The sequence below is a fragment of the Heterocephalus glaber genome, unplaced genomic scaffold (genome assembly GCF_053883595.1).
Source record: "Heterocephalus glaber isolate CG9 unplaced genomic scaffold, H.glaber_assembly_v1.0 deba00001504, whole genome shotgun sequence".
NCBI lineage: Eukaryota > Metazoa > Chordata > Mammalia > Rodentia > Bathyergidae > Heterocephalus > Heterocephalus glaber.
The window spans coordinates 26,365,827-26,386,511 of NW_028258324.1; the positions used below are offsets into that span (position 1 = coordinate 26,365,827).

General features: G+C 38.9%; 1 protein-coding gene and 1 pseudogene across 4 annotated transcripts in view; one reads left to right on the forward strand and one right to left on the reverse strand.

The window, feature by feature from the left end:
• The window catches only part of Wwtr1 (WW domain containing transcription regulator 1), a 152,120-nt gene that overhangs the window by 36,905 nt on the left and 94,530 nt on the right, over positions 1 to 20,685 (reverse strand). The window lies entirely within an intron of this gene.
• On the forward strand, positions 3,068 to 3,619 carry LOC101722580 (peptidyl-prolyl cis-trans isomerase A pseudogene; annotated as a pseudogene).

The window sequence follows — 20,685 nt, forward strand, 5'->3', positions numbered from 1 at the left end:
TAAAAAAAAAAAGGAGCACCCCAAATACATCCCCTCCCCGACACAGTGGCTCTTCAGACAACTCCATGTTTCGTGTGATAAAAGCAAACTGTGTCAAAGTTGTATTTTTTAAAAGAATTTTTCTACTTTATTCACAAATAAATATTCCAAAGAAACTATAAAAGGAAGAAATCAAAGATAGGCACACAAATATATAAGAATAGAGCTAATAGGAAGAAAATGTTTAAAGGAATAGGGGAAGAGGAAAGAAGGGAAAAGAAAAAATATGAGAAAAGGAGAAACATGGAAATAGTCTTTGTAAATAGGGAGGGGTGGAGGGGGTGAAGGGAGGGCAGGGAATGGGGAAAAAATAAGAACCAAGATACTCATGTAAAGGTACAAGATCCCAATGATGAATGTAACTGTATTGTATACCTAAAATGTAATAAACTAAATGAAAAAAAAAGAATAGGGCTGAGGATGTAGCTCAGTGGCACCATGCCTGCCTGACAAGTGCAAGGTCCTGAGTTTAATCCTCAGTACCAAGAAAAGAAAAGAAAAGGAAAAAGAAAACATGTATTGTAATATTATCTATAATGGTAAAAAAAGAGAATCGATCTCCATGTTTCTCAACAGAAGAACTGTCTAAATAATGAACACACACACAAAAAAGTGTCCAGTGTGGTGGTGCACACCAGTAATTCCAGCACTCAGGAGGCTGAGAGAGGAAGATTGCCATGAGTTTGAGGCCACCATTGGCTAAATAGTGAGTTCAAGGCCAGCCTGAACTACACAGCAAGACCCTGTCTCAAAAACACAATAAAAAGAAAAAAAAAAGAAAGAAAAAAATTATACAGCTATTAATATGTACATATATATTCACATCATATATATACATATATATTCATATATATGTGTGTGTGTGTGTGTGTGTCTGTGTGTATATATATATATATATATATATAATGCCCAGGTCCATTTGTAACTTAAAAAAATTAAAACAGTGAATTTATTTTGTATCAGAATTGTAAAGACTAAAAATTTCGATAATAGATACAATTGGTGAAGGTATGGGGAAAGAAGCACTTTACTGGTAGGAATGCAAATTGGTGTGACCTTTTAGGAAAGAAATAAAATCTATTAAGCCTTGAAATGCATATACTCTGATCTAAGAATTAATTCTACTTCTGAAAAATTATCCTGTACATAAATAGCATACAATACAAGGATTTATGTGCAAAAATGAGCACTGTAGCATTGTTTAATAATAGTGTACAATCAGAGAATATAACTAAATGCTCAGGATTGGAGACTGGTTTAAAAAATGTGATACATTAATACAGTAGAATATTACACATTATTAACAAGTAATGAATAAATCTTTATCAGTACTAATTTAGAAAGCACTTTAAGATATGTTAAGTTTCAAAGTATATATATATATATATACCAGATGGTAATATAAATATATATATATATATACACCAATCTGGTAATATAAATCTAACCAAGCATGCATATGCACATAGAGGACCTCCAGGAGAATACTCAGAAGGCTGCTAGCAGTGGTGTATGTGGGGTGGAGAAGGCTGGGGTCACTGAGGCAAGGAGACTTATTATCCCTGAATACTCTCTGAAACTGAATTTTTTGCCATAGGTTTCTGCTGCTTTTATAATAATAATTTGAAAAATTCAACAAAAAGCATTAGAGAGCCACTACAGTGGTGCACACATGTAATCCCAGCACTCTGGGAGATTAAGATAGGAGGATCCCAAGTTGGAGCCAGCCTTGGCAACTGGGTGAGACCCTGGGCTGGGAATACAGCCAGTGAGAAGGCCCAAGTTCATTCTCCAGTACAAGAAAAATAAATAAATGAATGAAAAAATAAACAAACAAAAATATACATATATATATATATATATAATTTATTGGATAGGTTAACTTGAAAATCAGGCCACAAAAAAAGCAGAGGATTTTCCAAATTTCTTATGTTTCTATTGAAAAAAGACAAAACAAATACATGAGAAATTGTAAGCACGATTTTGAATGGTAAAATTATAGTGGCTCTCTCTCTCATTTTTCTTCTGAATAGCATTGTTTACAATGACTAAATAAATACTAATTATACAATATTAGAGGCTGGGTAATGTTCTTGAACCTTGCTGCCTCAAATACTGTATGTTTAAAATCTTATTTTCTCGAGCTTTTATTTTTTCTTTAACCAAGAAAAAAGAGGTGATTTTCCTTCTACAGCACTTCAGAGGAAAGACTATCAGGGCTTTTAATTTCCTGGCCTCTCGGATGGTATGATTTTGCTGACTTCTTCAAGGATAACTATTCAGAGGAAAGCATGGAAGAATAGCTGTCCTTGACCATCAGCAACTGCAGAACTCCCAGGGAATAAATTTAGACATCCAGAAAGGAAGAAGAAATCAATCAGTTGATATCCAGGTGGGAAGGTGGTGATCACACACAGGCAGGGGCAGCATCACCAAAGGCCCCTGAGCTGGAATCAAAGAGAAGTGCCAAAGTGTCACACAACATTTAGCAGTTTGGAACAAGTGGCCAAAAGACAGGCCCTCCTAGAATCCTATGGCCTGGACAGGGCCTCTCCAACTGGAACCGGTTGAAATGCCCCACAGCAGGGATGCTCTCGAGGGCTGCTGGAAGTCAGCCAGAAGATAGTACTAAAACTGCCAAAGTATTTTTAAAACTCCCAACAGAGATCCACAGCTTGGCAAAGAGATTAGACTCCATTATGAATGAATGAATCAATGAATGAGGTCCAACAAAGAAGGGGCTAAAACAAAGTTTGCTGTATCTTTTACCTCCTTTCTTGGCTCACAGGCCCCTCCGGGAGAGAATTGTGGAAACCAAAGTTTACACACCAACCCAGTGAATTTCCACCATACTATTCAATCATGTGGATCCTGAACAATACATTTAACCCTGGTTTGTGAGCTCTCCTTGGTATGATTGGGGTCAGAACTCTCTGGAATGTGGCATCAGTGCTCAGTCACCCAATGTTCCTGTGTGTCTAACATCAAGTTCCAAAATGACAAAAGCCAGAGCCAAAAAAAACTGTGCAGCAGACGCCGCTGTTCCCCCTGTGGCTGTTCGCTGTCAACCATGGTCAACCCCACCGTGTTCTTCGATATCGCCGCCGATGGCGAGCCTTTGGGCCGCGTCTCCTTTGAGCTGTTTGCAGACAAAGTTCCAAAGACAGCAGAAAACTTTTGTGCTCTGAGCACTGGAGAGAAAGGATTTGGTTATAAGGGTTCCTGCTTTCATAGAATTATTCCAGGATTTATGTGTCAGGGTGGTGACTTTACACGCCACAGTGGGACTGGTGGTAAGTCTATCTACGGGGAGAAATTCGATGACGAGAAGTTCATCCTGAAGCACACAGGTCCTAGCATCTTGTCCATGGCGAATGCTGGACCAAACACAAATGGCTCCCAGTTTTTCATCTGCACTGCCAAGACTGAATGGTTGGATGGCAAGCACGTGGTGTTCGGGAAGGTGAAAGAGGGCATGAACATCGTGGAGGCCATGAAGCGCTTCGGGTCCAGGAACGGCAAGACCAGCAAGAAGGTCACCGTCACTGACTGTGGGCAGCTCTGATGTGTTTGACTTGGGTGTATCGCGACCACCAGACCATTCCTCTAGTGCAGAAGAGCACCCTCCGCCCCATCCACTCGCAGCATCCCAGCATCTCTGCTCTCACTGCAGTTCTTTGGGTTCCATATTTCCCTTGCTCCCCTCCAAACACAGCTCGATTGCAGAGTTAAGTTTATGGTTATGAATAAATCTAAATAACGGTTAAAAAAATGTGCATCTCAGACAAAAAGTCCAGTCATAACATGCGTGAGCATATTCCAAGTTCTTTCCAGGTAAGTTACAGACTGGATATCTGAGTGGGTTTTCATGCTATTATAATGGATTCTCCAATCACTCTGCTAAAATATACAATTCTCATGGTGTTCCCACATCTGGCTGGTGCTCAGACTTGTTTGGGGCACTTGGAAATGGCACACCTTTCCCAGACCCCACTCACCATCTTGTGACATAGGTTGGCGGGGGTGGGTGGCACTGAGCAGAATGCCTGCCTGGGAGCAAATAGGTTGCCATATTCTGAGAATGTGCATTTAACATATGCTGGAAGGGATCCAACTGCTAACCTGGCCCACACTAGGAGAAAAACCGGCCTTAGAGATGAGTGAATGATTTGTCAGTCACAGGCCAACTCAGTCAACTACAGAGGCCGGAGGATTCCTGGCTTCACCTGTATAATACGCTGGGCCTGAAGCCTTCATCCCAACACATTCTCCTCTCCCATCATAAAAAGCTAGAAGTACAAAGTGTTTCTCCTGATCACAGTGCAGAAAAAATAGGGAGAATCACCCATAATTCAAAGGCCTAAGTACAATCACTGTTAACATTTAAAAATATACAATTGATTTACTGAATAAATTTATTCTACAGAATAGTACACCTATGACCTATAATGCACTTTGCTAGGGTTTAGAAATATGCAGATGGAGCTGGGTGCAATGGTGGAGATTTGTGATTCTAGTACTGGGGAGGCTGAGACAGAGTTCGAGGTAAGCCTGGGATACATTGGGAGTTCAAGGATGGCTTAGATTACAGAGCAAGACACGGCTCAAAAGAATAAAAAACCTGAAAAACAAAATTATAATCATAGCATAAACAATTTTGCCTGCTGTATAAAATTAGAATGCTACAATAGTTTTGCATGTGTTCATATAGAGTATAACCATTGTTTCGCTGGTTACAAATATATTATCAAATTATGGACACATTTATTTACTAGTTATTATTACTTGCACATCTTTCTATATACAACTTCACAAAGTGTTCATCTATTGTGCTACTCAGGGACTTTAGTTTGGTGAGTATTTGGGGAGAGAATATTGTAACTGCAAACATTTTTCATGGTTCCTAATACCTATCAAAGAAGAGGTCTTGTAATTTCTAAATTTCACATTAAGAAAATTTACAAGTGTTCATTATCTAATTTTAATACACTAAGATAGATATAGGAATAGTACCCAGGTGCATTTTGGGAGGCTGAGACAGAACAATGGCAAGTTTGAGTCACATCTGAGCAACTTAGCACAACCCTGTGGCAGAAAGGAGGGGGGACACTACTGACCTAGATAAAAGATTCTTACACATTAAAATAAAGAGAGATTTCTAGAAAGATGGTGGAGTGGTGAAGAGCAAAGAAACAGCCTCTCCAAGATTTTGTGTCCAGACACTGGAATATAGCAACGTGAGAAAGGGAAGAAAGAGGGAAGTGGATCTATGGGACCCAGCAAGTATCCAAGCAAGAACTGAAGCCCATGGGGAGAGCAAAGAGAGACATCAATGAAGGAGGTGGCAAATGGGCCTCTCTCCCTAAGCCCCAGCTTGCAGAGTGGGAGGAGCAGCTTGAAGCTGCACATGCACAGTGACTACTGGCAACCCAAGGCCTCTACATAGAAACCTGTGGGTGGAACACAATGGGCAAAGTGGACTGTTGTAGCTGATGAGTTATTCAAGTTCAGATGTCTCCCAGGAGAGAGTGACTGGCTGATAGCCATCTTGGAGAGGGGCCAACTGAGCTCAGAAATGAGAGCAGCTGTGGGCTGGCTCCATCACTGTGAGGCAGAACCACGTTTAAGTTGTCAAGGAGCCAAGTTTGGACCTGTGGGAAGCACACAAAGTGTTGCAGGCTGAATAAAACAGGTTCCAGCCTAACAGCCAGAAACCATCCTGAGCTTCAGAACTAAAGATGTAGGCTTCCTGGGATTATCCACTACCCCGCTGTATAAATCTATGACTTGTTGGGATTAATCAACACAGATCTGGACTCTGTCTGCCCACTCTGTCCACCAGTGACAATAGACACATGCCTTGAATTGGACTTTTTTCTTTCTTCTCTTATTTTCTTCTTCTCTCTCTCTTTTTTTTGTTCTTGATTGTTTGTTCCTCTTTTTATGTAAGTGTGAACACTATTTCTAGTTTTTTGTTGTTGTCTCTTCTTGTTTTTATTTCTTCCTTCTCTTTCTCCCATCTTCACCAGTTTCACAAAGTTTGCATAATGTTCCTTTGCTCTCTATCCTTTCTGCTATTTCTGTATTTCTTTCCCCCTAACTCCTTTTAAACTTTCTCCCCTAAAGGCAAGATCACCGTACTGAGGGCATATTTATTATATACAGTTTTATGGTTTGTTTTAGATTTTGTTATATAACCACAAATCTAATCATATGGTTAAAGGTGGCAAATTAATAGTTACCACAGTTTGTCATTTTCTAGGTTGTATTTGATGCTATTGTTATTGATGATTGTACTACTTTAGCCAAGGTGGTATAATTGTTCAAATCAATTGTTCTTTCTAGAATGCCAAGACTGAGACTGCCTAAGGGTCATAAACAATATTATAGGTTGGTGCTAAAGAACCAAGGCTAGGCCGAATCAGCAGCAACTTATCATCCCCAATTAAACTGAAGAGGTACACCAGGGATTTAGCTCAGTCAGTGGCACCGAGCCTGTCTTGAAAGCACAAGATCCTGAGTTCAATCACTGGTACCAAAAAAAAAAAAAAAATTGAAGAGGTAGGATGTTGCAACAGACTCAAGACCCAAAAGCCAGCTACACATGAAGACATCTTTGAGAAGCAGTCTTTTCCTAAGGGTTCTAGATACTAGCAATAAATCTACTTGCCATAGCAATTTATATGCATCAACCCAGGAATTAAACTAAAAACATAAGGGCTGGGGATTTAGCTCAGTAGCACTGTGCCTGCTCGGCAAGCACAAGGTCCTGAGTTTGATTCCTAGTATAAAAACAAACACACACAGAAAAAACAAACAAACAAATAAATGAGAAGACATTTAAGCAAGATGAAAACCCAAACTTCCAGCTCACCAAAGGCAAACCCAGTAGTCAATAGGGTGGAACAATTCAAAATCCACCCACCTGGACTCTCAAGTGGTAACAGTGGAATAAACAAAGCAGATGAATGAGGCTACAGGGAAAAAAAATCAGATCAGAAATATTTTCTCAGATAACTACAGAGATGGTAACCAGAATGAAAAATGTGGCTAGTAACTCTAGAGCAGATACAGATTAAAAGATGGAGAAGTTTAGGAAAATGATGGAAACCATGAGTGACCAACATAGGAAAGAAATGGAATCTATGAAACATTAAAAAAGATATTCAGGAGATTAAAAATTCCATTGAAAGTATATGTAGCACAATGTGCCAGTGTGAGGACAGAATATCACATATATAGAAGACAGGTTTATGGTTAGCAATCATGAAAAGAAAGATTTCTTTAAAAGAGCAAGAGACTATGAAAAGTCAGTCCAACAGCTGCAACAGCTGATAGATGATGCAAAGAAGAATAACATAAGATTAATCAGAGTCAATGAAAAAGCAAGAGTTAGGATAAATGACATAAAAAACTTGTTTACAGAAGTATTACCACAAAACTTCCCAAGCAGGGAAAAAGAATTTGATATACAGATAAGTGAGGCATATAGAACTCCAATTAGCCATGATCAAAAAAAAATCTTCCTGTAAAATACAGCTTAAAAGAAACTTAAAATACACACAGTGGGCCTATTATGAAAGTCTACTGTCAATAAACATAAATTAAATTTTTAACTGAAACTGAAGTTTTTCAACTGACAATTGAAAGATAAAATTGAAAGCTGAAGTTCTTCAAACTAAGTTCTTTAACTGAAATTTGAAGAATTTAGGAAAGATGAATTTTTTTTTTTTGGTACCAGGGATCAAACTTGGGTCCTTGTGCTTGCACAGCAGTCGGCGAAACCACTGAGCTAAATCCCCAGCCCAGATGAACTTTTATTTGGAGTCTTTAGTTATGTGGATTCATGCTATGGTTGTTCATAGTATGTGGTCATCTTTTTATTCATGAGTATAAACTATATAATTTAGTGCTTAACAATTAATCTTGAGATAATGTAATTAATGTCACCATAAATTATACTTTATTAACAGCTATAAAGCACGCTAGCCCAAATTCTTTCCATTTGTTTTTAACTTTGAGAAAGCACCTTTAACTCAGCTATTTAGTTATTAACCAGAGGTTCTACTAGCTAAGAGTTTACCTAGAAACCTTTCTGATTGTAGAAGACAGTGACTTATGGAGGTTTTATGTTTTTTGAATTTTATTTTCACCACTTGTCTGATAGTAGCCAGTTTGTAATGTGTATATAGTTATTCATTATGCCTTAAATTTTTATACTTTTTTGTTCATGCAAGCTATAAAACTTCTCATAAATGCAAAAGAAAAATCTTCCCCAAGACATATAGAAATCAAGATTCCAGAAAGTCAACATAAGTACAGAATATTAAAAGCTGTTAGAGAAAAGAAACAAACCACCTATAAAAAAAAAAAGCCCATCAGAATTGCAGGAGACTTTTGAACACAAACCCTCAAGTAAAGGAAAGATTGGAGTGAAATATTTCAACTCCTAAAAGAAAACAACTTCCAACCCAGATTGATATGTCCTGCAAAACTATCTTTCAAAATTGATGGAGAAACAAGACACTTCCATGACAAAAAACACCTGAAGAAATTCATGACCACAAAACTAGCACTCCAAAATGTTCTGAAAGATATTCAAGAAAGAGATAACAAGGACTATAATTCCATGAACACCAACAAAATGAATCCACAAGGCAAGGCAAGCAATTAGATGGTGTGGGTGTGGGGGGGGCACCAACAACAGGAAAATAAAATGACAAGGATAAATCAATACGTATCATTTATATGCATCAATGTAAATGGCCTCATTTCACCAATCAAAAGAAATAGACTGGCAGAATGGATCAAGAAGCAAGATCCACTTCATGACTTAGGCTCTGCCAAGACAGACCCCCATCTCTGTGATTTCCTGGAGAACCACTTCCTGGATGGGGAGGTGAAGCTCATCAAGAAGACAGGCGACCACCTCACTAATGTCCGCATGCTGCCTGGCCCCCAGGCTGGGATGGGAGAGTACTTCTTCAAAAGGCTCACCCTCAAACATGACTAGGAGGTCCCGGAGCCTGGTGGCCTTTGAGGGGCTCCTGCTCACTCGGCATCAGGGCTTTGGCCTAACCCTCTCCCTCCAGCCAGTAGGCAGCTTTGTAGGCAGCTTTTTCACCTCTCTGGAGCCCCCTTCCAAGTCTTGGACCAAAAGAAAATAAAGCCTTTTGCAGCAAAAAAAAAAAAAAAAAAAGAAGCAAGATCCAGCTAGTTGCAGCAGCATATGCCTGTAATCCCAGTACTCAGAAGGCTGAGGCAGGAGGATTGCCATGAGTTCAAGGCCAGCCTGAATTGCAAAGTGAGACCCTGTCTCAAAACAAAAACAAAAACAAAAACAAAAGAACAAAACAAAAAAAAAACCAAGAACCAACAATATGCTGCATACAAGAAACAAATGTAATTCAAAAGGAAATTCATAGATTCAAAGTCAAAGGCTGCAAAACAATATTCCAAGCAACAAGAACCTGGAAAAAAGCAGGGGTAGCTATTTTATTTGTAGGCAAAGTGAATTTCAAGCCAAAACTGATTAAGAAAGACAAAGAAGGTCACTATATCCTTGTAAAGGAACCAATCCAGGAGAAAGAGATAACTATCATAAATATATATGCACTAGGGCCAGGGATTTAGCTCAGTGGTTCCGGCATCTGCCTCAAAAACGCAAGGTCCCGAGTTCAATCCCCAGTGCCAAAAAAAAAAAAAAAAAAAAAAAAAAACCATATATGTGTGTGTGTGTGTGTGTGTGTGTGTGTGTGTGTGTGTGTATGCACTAAATACCAGCACATCCAGCTATATAAAACAAATATTAATGGGCATGAAAAAGCATTAATACAACTACAATGAGGGACCTCAATAGACAGTTGTCATCAGAGTACACTTTCTACACAGCTCCGTATGGTACATTGTCCAAAACAGACCACATACCAGTTCACAGAACATGCTTAAGTAAATGCAAAGGAATTGAAATTATCCTATGCATATTATCAGACCATAGTGCAATAATACTGGAAATCAATGGAAAAAGAACCACAAGAACTTTATAAACATGTGTAAATTAAATAACACCCTCCTGAACAACCAATGGGTCACACATGAAATAGAAGGGTTGGTTCTTTGAAAGATTCAATAAAATTGACCATCCCTTAGGCAACCTTATTGAAAAAAAGGAAAGAAAAGACTCAAATCTATGGAATTAGGAATGAAAAAGGTAAAATCACAATAGATCTTATAGAAATCCAGAAGATCATCAATACCTATTTTGAAAACCTGTATTCTAATAAGATGGAAAACACAGAAGAAATGGACAGATTCCTAGATACATATGAATTACCAAAACTGAATCAAGAAGATATAGACATTCTAAATAAACCAGTATCAGCCAATGAAATTGAAAATGTAAAATTAAAACCTACCAACAAAGAAAACCCCAGGCCCTGATGAATCACTACTAAATTCAACAAGAAATTTAGAGAAGACCTAATGCTGCTACTTCTCAAACTCTTTAATTAAAAATGAAAGGGAAGCAATACTCACTGGAGTATTCATTCCTGGAAGGAAGCATTACCCTGATATCAAAAGCAGAGAAGGACTCAAACAAAAAGAGAAGCTCAGGCCAATCTCCCTAATGAACACGGATGCAAACATCTTTAATAAGATACTGGTGAACAGAACACAGCAAATCATCAAGAAGGTTATATACACCATAACCAGGTATGATTCTTCCCAGGGATGCAGGGATGGTTCAACATATATAAATCAATAAATGTAACCATATTAACACCATATTAACAGAGCCAAGGACAAAAACTATATGATCATTTCAACAGACGCAGAAGAAGCATTTGACAAAGTCCAACACCCATTCATGATAAAAATCCTACAGAAAATTGCATTAGATGGTCTTTATCTCAATCTGACAAAAGCCATCTATGATAAACAAGCAGTCAACATCATACTAAATGGACAGGGCCGGGGATTTAGCTCAGTGGTTCCGGCACCTGCCTCACAAGTGCAAGGTCCCAAGTTCGATCCCCAGTACCAAAAAAACCCCACACATACTAAATGGACAAAAACTGAATACTTTCACTATAAAATTAGGATTAAGACAAGGATGTCCATTATCAGCACTCTTATTCAATATAGTTCTGGAAACATTAGCTAGAGCTCTTAGACAAGAGAAAGAAGGAAAAGGGATAAGGATAGGCAAGAAAGAAGTTAAATTATTATTATTTGCAGATGACAGGATAAACCACATAGAAGTCCCCAAAAACTCCACCAAAAGACTCCTAGAGTTAATAACCAAATTCAGTAGCAGAGCTGGATGTGAATTCAGCGCTCAAAAATCAATAGCATTCCTATACAAAAAATAACAAACTCACTGAGATATTAAGGAAACAATCCCTTTCACAATAGCATCTCAAAAGAAGAAATACTTAGGAATCAAGCTAACAAAGGAAGTAAAAGACTTTTATATGGAAAACTACATTATTCTGAAAAAGGAGATCAGAAAATGGAAAGATATCCTTTGTTCTTGGGTAGGAAGAACCAACATAGTGAAAATGGCCATACTTCCAAAATTATACTACAAAGTTACTGTGATAAAAACAGTATGGGACTGGCAAAAACAACACAACCTGAGGATCAGTGGAAAAAATTAGAAGATGCAGAAACAACTCTAAACACACTCGGCCACCTTATCCTTTTTTTTTTTAAATTTTTTCCCTATTAAGTTTATTGGTACATTTTAGGTATAAAATACAGTTACATTCATCATTGGGATCTTGTACCATTACATGAGTATCTTGGTTCTTATTTTTTTCCCCTTCTCCTACCCTCCCTTCACCCCCTCCACCCTTCCCTATTTGCAAAGACTTTGTTTCCATTTTTTTCCTTTTCTCATATTTTTTTTCTTTTCCCTTCTTTCCTTTCCCCTACCCCTCTCACTTTCCCCTGCTCCTTTAGACCTTTACTTCCTATTACAAAATATCAATTATACATTTTTAATTAGCCACCTTATCTTTGACAAAGGAGCCAAACACCTTCATTGGAAGACAAACAGCCTCTTCAATAAATGGTACTGGAAAAACTGGCTTTCTACATGCAGAAGATTAAAACTAGACCCATATCTTTCACCATGCACTAAACTAAAATTGAAATGGATCAAAGATCTAAATATTAATACAGAAACATTTATTCCAAAGTAATGCCTGAGGAGACTTAACTGACCTTGATAGATAGCAAGAGGTTCATACTGATTGACATAGGTCTTACTTTAACTTGGTCTTAAACACCCCACAGAAAAGAATAACCAAAAGAGGTATAAATAATGCCATAGTAATAAGCTAGATATAAAAAGGGGCTCTAGTCACTGACCCCTTCTGGCAGTTTCTAGCTACACCAGTAGCTGACCATGGTTACAGATCATTCAGAAAAAACTATGGTGGAATCTGTAGGAGAGCCAGTAGGTTACAATCACTATTTCAATTACTAAGTGTGACTTTCTCCCCAACTTGCCCTTCCATTCTAGTGTGCTCATGCTTAGGTTATACATGCTCTAATTTCTTAAAAGTCTTGTTTATTCTTGCCTAGAGGCTGCCAAACTCCAAGCAGTCATACAAATGGAATCAATGACAAATGTGCTAGAATTCTTTTACTGGGATCCACCAGATCAACCTTGTAAACAGGTCATAAGTGCTAAACTGTACAATACGACTTCTATGTTGGATTCTGAAGTTCCCTGGACTTTCTCCTTATCTTCTTTGTGGGAAGCTGTTGCTAGCTCCTCCCAATGGAAACACTTGTTGGCTATATTCAGAGCAATCCTTCTGACCTTATAATTTGGTCCATGTATATTAACTGCTTCTTTGGCTCTGTCTCCTCCAGACTCAAAGCCTATCGAAGGCCTTTAGATAGACCCTCTGTAGAGTAACTCTAAATGCTGATCACAAGTACGACCCTCTTCAGCTGGAAGTAGCCAGACTGGTCTTCACCCTTTGCCCCCTCACAGAAGTTAGGGGTGCTTCTTCAGAGGGGGTAATATTGCAGATGGGTAAGTTAATTAGATATCTTGCGGGCAGTTAGATAGGGCCTTCCTTAAGGCACCAGCCGTCCAGGAGCCAACATAGCAAGGAGCCAGCATGAAGAACAATTGAGGCACATTCACTGGTTAGTATTATAAAAAGGAAAAGAAGTACTACTTCCCCTAGAGATAGATAGCAGTGATTGATATTCTAAATGCGAAATTCCTTGTATGTGATTTGTCTTCCCATTTGATCCCCATTTAGTCAATATTACCTGGGTCATTATACTTGTAATCTTATTGGTTGGTCAAGGTCATGGTTTTGTTCCACTTCATGCCCACCTTGTAAATTTCCTTTGGGTCTTATATTTTGTCCCACTTTGTACCTACCTCACCACATGGCTTTGCTGTATAAAACATCTTTGAAAAATAGGGTGGGCAAACAACCCACTTTCTGCTTCCCCCTTCTGTCTCTCTTAAGACAGAAGCTTTCTTTCTTCCAATAAATTGTTCCTACTATTAAAAAAACAAAAAACTAACATTTAAGATAGAATAGGTAGAACTCTCAAAGACGCTGGTATAGGCAAAGACTTTATGGACAAAACCCTGATTGCATGGGAACTATCACAAAGAATCAACAACTGGGATCTCTATCTTATTAAAGGGCTTTTGCACAGCAAGTGAAACCACCAACAGAGTGAAGAGATAACACAGAGTGGGAAAAAATTTTTGCCAGCTGTTCCTTAGACAAAGGACTATTTAGAATATATAAAGAACTCAAAAAAAATCAGACCTTCCAAATTTAAAGATCCAATCCAAAAATGGGTATCTGAAATGAATAGACACTTCTCAGATGAAGAAGTAGAAACGGCAAATAAATATATGAAAAAATGATCAACATCACTGGTCATTTGAGATGCAAATTAAAACAAAGCTGAGATTCCATCTCACTCCAGAAAGAATGGCTATTAACAAGAAATTAACCAATAACAAATGCTGGCAGGGCTGTGGAGGAAAAGGAACCCTTCTTCACTGATGGTGGTAGTGTAGATTGGTGCAAGCACTGTGGAAATCAGTATGGAGATACCTCAAAAACCTAAAACTAAAGGTTCTACTTGATCCAGCTATTCCTCTTCTTGGTATTTTCCAGAAAGAATTAAAAGCATCATACCATAGTGATAGATGCACACCCAAGTTTATAGTGGTACAGTCTGTAACAGGTAAATCTTGGAAACAGCCCAAGTGCCCATCAACTGATGAACGGATAAAGAAGAAGCCGCCAAAGGAGCAAAGCAGCTCTTGTAAACAATTTTCTTGGAAAAAAAGCCATGTAGAGTCGCGCGGAAGACGCCGAATCACTCCGCTGCAGACAGGCAGGTCTGCCCATGCCCTACCGAGGTCCTGAGTCGCACAGAACACGCCGAATCAGCCCGCTGCAGACAGGCAGGTCTGTGCGTGCCCTACCAAGGTCCTGAGTCGCGCGGAAAACACCGAATCACCCCGCTGCAGACAGGCAGCCACCTGGTTCCACACTACAGAGACCCAAAGGACACCAGACCACCAGACCAAGGTAATGAGTCCCGCTGTTCCCGGCCCAGAGGTAGGGGCTTCTGAGCTGTTGTCCCACTGCTCCTGGTCCAGAGGAAGGGGCTTCCCGGTCACCATCCCTCCCGCTGCTCCCAGCCCAGAGGAAAGGGCTTTTGGGCCACCTTCTGTCCCGCTGCTTCCAGCCCAGAGGAAAGGGCTTTTGGGCCACCTTCTGTCCCGCTGCTCCTAGCCCAGAGGAAGGGGCTTCCAGGACACCATCCCTCCCACCGCTCCCGGCCAAAAGGGAGGGGCTTCTGAGCTGCCATCCCACTGCTCCTGGTCCAGAGGAAGGGATTTCCCAGCCACCATCCCTCCCGCTGCTCCCAGCCCACAGGAAAGGGCTTTTGGGTAACTATCCCTACAGCTGCTCCCGATCCCTGTCTCACCTCACCCAGCTCAGAAGAGGTAATCTGTGCAGGCACTAACAGCCCCCACTCCAGTCGATATGAGAAAACACGTAAATAAGTCTCAAAACCAGACTTTCAGATCACCTACAGCAACCCCAAAGGGAAATGAGATGGAACACTCTGATACTCAACCACCTGGACCCACTGAACTGGCAACAAAAGGAGATCTGGAACAAATGAAATCAGAAATAATTTCTCAGATAACAGGAGAAACTGTGCCCCTAGTGCAAGACATGATTAATAAATCTAGAGAGGAGCTCAGGAACATGATGGAATCCCAACATAAGAAACAAATGGAATCCATAAAACAGATGCAAATAGATTTCCAGGACATGAAAAACTCCATTGAAAGTCTACACAGCAGAATGAGCCAATGTGAGGACAGAATTTCAGATATAGAAGATAAGATTGCAATTAGTGACCAGGAAAAGAAAAACTGCTTCAAAATTATAAGGGAACATGAGAAATCAATCCAGCAGCTGCTAGATGATGCAAAGAAGAATAACATAAGGCTGATTGGGCTCAGTGAAGAAACAGGAGAGACTGGAGATGACATAAAAAATCTCTTCACAGAAATAATGGCAGAAAACCTCCCAAGCAGGGGAAAAGAGCTTGACATACAGATAAGTGAGGCATATAGGACTCCAAATAGCCTTCATCAAAAAAAATCAACACATAGGCATATAATTGTTAAGATTCCAGAAACACAACAGAAGAACAAAGTTCTCCAAGCAGTCAGAGAAAAGAAACAAATCACATACAAAGGAAAGCCCATCAGAATCACAGCAGACTTCTCAACACAAACCATCAAGGCAAGAAGAGCTTGGAGTGACATATTCCAAGCCCTAAAAGAAAACAGCCTCCAACCCAGATTGATGTACCCTGCAAAACTATCTTTCAAAATGGATGGAGAAATAAGATACTTTCATGACAAAGAGCACCTTAGCAACTTCATGAATACCAAACCAGCACTCCAAAGAATTTGACACAATATCCTAGGAACAGACATTGAGGATCACAACCCCAGGAAGCAAAGCAGAATGAACCCATCTTGCACGACAAGAAATTAAATGTAAAGGGGGAGAACCCAACAAAAAGAAAAAGTCATGGCAATGACAAGTCAATACGTTTCAGTTATAACCATCAACGTTAATGGTCTCAATTCACCAATCAAAAGAAATAGACTGGCAGAATGGGTCAAGAAGCAAAATCCAACCATATGCTGCATACAAGAAACACACTTCATTCAAAAGGAAACTCAGAGACTGAAAGTTAAAGGGTGGAAAACAATACTCCATGCGACAGGAACCAAAAAAAAAACAGGAGTAGCTATCCTCTTTGCAGATTTCAAACCAACACTGATTAAGAGAGATGAAGAAGGACACTACATCCTTGTAAAGGGAAGAATCCAAGAGGAAGAGATGACAATCATAAATATCTATGCACCAAACACTAGTGCACCCAACTATATAAAACAAATATTAACAGACATGAAAAGTCATATATGCACTAATACAATTGTAGTGGGGGACCTCAACACCCCACTCTCACAAATAGATAGATCAACTAGACTAAAAATAAGTAATGAAATACTAGAACTCAATGGAACTCTTGAACAAATGAACTTAACAGACGTTTACAGAATGTTCCACCCCAAAAAATCAGAATACACATTCTTCTCAGTTGCACATGGGTCATTCTCCAAAATAGACCACATACTCACACATAGAACTTGTTTAAGTAAGTGCAAAGGAATTGAAGTTATCCCTTGTATATTATCAGACCATAGTGTGATGAAATTGGAGATCCATAGCAAAAGAAACTCAAAAAATTTCATAAACACTTGAAAATTGAACAACACACTTCTGAATAACCAATGGGTCACAGAGGAAATTAAAGAAGAAATCAGACAGTGCCAACAATTAAATGACAATGACAATACAACATATCGGAATCTATGGGACACAATGAAAGCAGTCTTATGAGGGAAATTCATAGCAGTGAATACCCATATTAGGAAACAGAACGAGCCCAATTAAACAACCTGATGCTGAACCTCAAGCTTCTAGAAAAAGAAGAGCAGGACAACCCCAAAGCTCATACAAGGGAGGAAATTATAAAGATCAGAGGAGAAATCAATGCAATGGAGACAAAGAGAACGATACAAAAAAATCAATGAAGCCAAAAGTTGGTTCTTCAAAAGAATCAACAAAATTGACAAACCTTTAGCCAACCTTGTCAGAAAAAGGAAAGAAAAGGCCCAAATCCATGCAATTAGGAATGAAAAGGGTGAAATTAGAACAGACCCAGCAGAAATCCAGAGGATCATCAATACCTACTTCCAGAACATATATGCCAATAAGATGGACAAAACAGAAGAAATGGACAGATTCCTAGATACATACGAATTACCAAAAGTTGAACCAAGAAGACCTAAAAATTCTGAACAATCCAATATCAACCAATGAAATTGAAAATGTAATTAAAAACTTATCAACTAAGAAAAGCCTGGGCCCTGATGGCTTCACTGCTGAATTCTACAAGACATTTAGAGGAACTGCTGCCACTACTGTTTAAACTCTTCAATGAAATTGAAAGGGAAGCAATACTCCCAAATTCATTCCTGGAAGCAAGCATCACCTTGATCCCCAAAGCAGAGAAACACCCAACTGAAACAGAGAACTATAGGCCAATCTCACTAATGAACATAGATGCAAAAATCCTTAATAAGATAATGGCAAACAGAATGCAGAAGATCATCAAGAAGATCATACACCCTGATCAAGTGGCATTCATCCCAGGGATGCAGGGATGGTTCAATATACAAAAATCAATCAATGTAATACACTATATCAATAGAGCCAAGGACAAAAACCATATGATTATCTCCATAGATGGAGAAAAAGCATTTGACAAAATCCAACATGCATTTATGATAAAAACCCTACAAAAAATTGGAATAGATGGTCTCTACCTCAAACTGATAGAAGCCATCTATGAAAAACCAACAGCCAATATCATACTAAATGGTCAAAAACTGAAATCCTTCACACTCAAATCAGGAACAAGACAAGGATGTCCACTATCACCACTCTTGTTTAATATAGTGCTGGAAACATTAGCCACGGCAATTAGACAAGAGAAAGAAATAAAAGGAATAAAGATAGGTAATAAAGAAGTCAAACTGTCATTATTTGCAGATGACATGATACTCTATATAGAAGACCCCAAGAACTCCACCAAAAGTCTTCTAGACTTAATAACCAAATTCAGTCAAGTAGCTGGTTACAAGGTCAACACACAAAAATCAATAGCTTTCCTCTACACAAACAACAGACTCACTGAGAGAGAAATGGGGCAAATAATTCCTTTCACAATAGCATCCAAAAAACTGAAATACCTAGGAATCATCCTAAAGAAAGAAATCAAAGACCTCTTCTCTGAAAACTATGGCACTCTGAAAAGAGAGATTGAAGATGACATCAGAAAATGGACAGACATCCCCTGCTCCTGGGTAGGAAGGATTAATATGGTGAAAATGGCCATACTTCCAAAACTGCTATATAGATTCAATGCAATTCCAATTGAGATCCCAGCAGCATACTTCATAGACCTCGAGAAAACAATCCAAAAATTCATTTGGAACAAGAAGAGACCCAGAATAGCAAAAGCAATTCTAGGTAATAGAGACATGGCAGGGGGTATCACAATCCCCAACCTGCAACTATACTACAAAGCCACTGTGATAAAAACAGCATGGTACTGGCAAAGAAACAGACCTGAGGACCAGTGGAATAGTTTAGAAGATGCAGAAACAACGCCAGACACACTCAGCCATCTCATCTTCAACAAAGGAGCCAAACACCCTCACTGGAGGAAAGATAGCCTCTTTAATAAATGGTGCTGGAAAAACTGGGCTTCAACTTGCCAAAGATTAAAACTAGACCTGTATCTCTCACCATGCACTAAACTAAAATCAAAATGGATTAAAGATCTAAATATTAAAATAGAAACTCTGAACCAGTTGGAACAGAGGTTAGGTAGAACCCTTGAAGACATCAGTGTAGGAAAAGATTTTATGAACAAAACCTCAGTTGCCCATGAACTAGCAAAAACAATCAACAAATGGGATCTCTTCTTATTGAAAGGCTTCTGCACAGCAAGAGAAACCACCAGCAGTGTGAAGAGACAACCCACAATGTGGGAAAAAATCTTCACCTGCTCTTCCTCAGACAAAGGTCTACTATCTCGAATCTATAAAGAACTTTAAAAGATCAGACCTTCCAAATTTAAAGACCCAATCCAAAAATGGGCATCTGAATTGAACAGACATTTCTCAGACAAAGAAGTAGAAATAGCAAATAAATACATGAAAAAATGTTCAACATCACTGGTCATTCAAGAGATGCAAATGAAAACAAAGCTGAGATTCCACTTCACTCCTGAAAGAATGGCTGCTATCATGAAATCAACCAATAACAAATGCTGGCAGGGCTGTGGGGAAAGAGGAACCCTGCTCCACTGCTGGTGGAAGTGTAGACTGATACAAGTACTGTGGAAATCAGTATGGAGATACCTCAAAGAACTAGGACTGGAAGTCCCATTTGACCCCGCTATTCCACTGCTGGGAATCTTCCCCAAAGAATTAAAAGAATCATACCACAGTAATATATGTTTGCCCATGTTCATAGCTGCACAGTTTGTAATAGCTAAAACTTGGAAACGGTCCAATTGCCCATCAACTGGAGACTGGATAAAGAAAATGTGGTTTTTTATAATGGAGTACTACTCAGCCATAAAAAATGAGAAATTAGAGACATTTATAGCTAAGTGGATGCACATTGAGGCAATACTCTTAAGTGAAATAAATAGGACACACATGTGTAAATACTGAATAGTTTCTCTGGTGTGAGAAACTGAAAGTGTAAATAAGGACTAAATGTATAATAAGTAATGTGAAATAGGAAGAAAAGGGGCAACGGGGAAGGAAGTGGGAGGGCTAGGGGAAAGAGTAGAAGGGAATGGGATTAATATGAGAAAATGGAGAAATAGGAACAAAATCTTTGTAAATAGGGAGGACTGGAGGGGTTGAAGGGAGGGCTGGGCAAGGGTGAAAAATAAGAACCAAGAGAGACTATGTAAAGGTGCAAATTTCCAATGATGAATGTCATTATATTGTATACCTAAAGTGTATCAATGATTAGAATAAATAATCGATAATGTAAAATAGGAAGAAAAGGTCCAAAGGGGTAGGGGTAGTGGGAGAGGCAGGGGAAAGGAAAGAAGGGAAAGGAAAAATGATGAGAAATGGAAAAAATGGAAATAAAGTCTTTGTAAATAGGGAAGGGTGGAGGTCATGAAGGGAGGGCTAGGAATGGGGAAAAAATAAAAACCAAGATGCATTATGTAAAGGTACAATTCCCAATGAGAAATGTAATTGTGTTGTATACCTACAATGTACCAATAAAAGAATTTAATACAAAAAAATAAAGAAGTGGGCTTTTCATACAATGCAGTACATAAAAAAGGATAAGCTTGAGATATTTATAGCTAAATAGATGCACCTTGAGACCATACTCTTCAGTGAGATAAATTAGGCACACATATTTTAAGTGCCGCATTGTTTCTCTG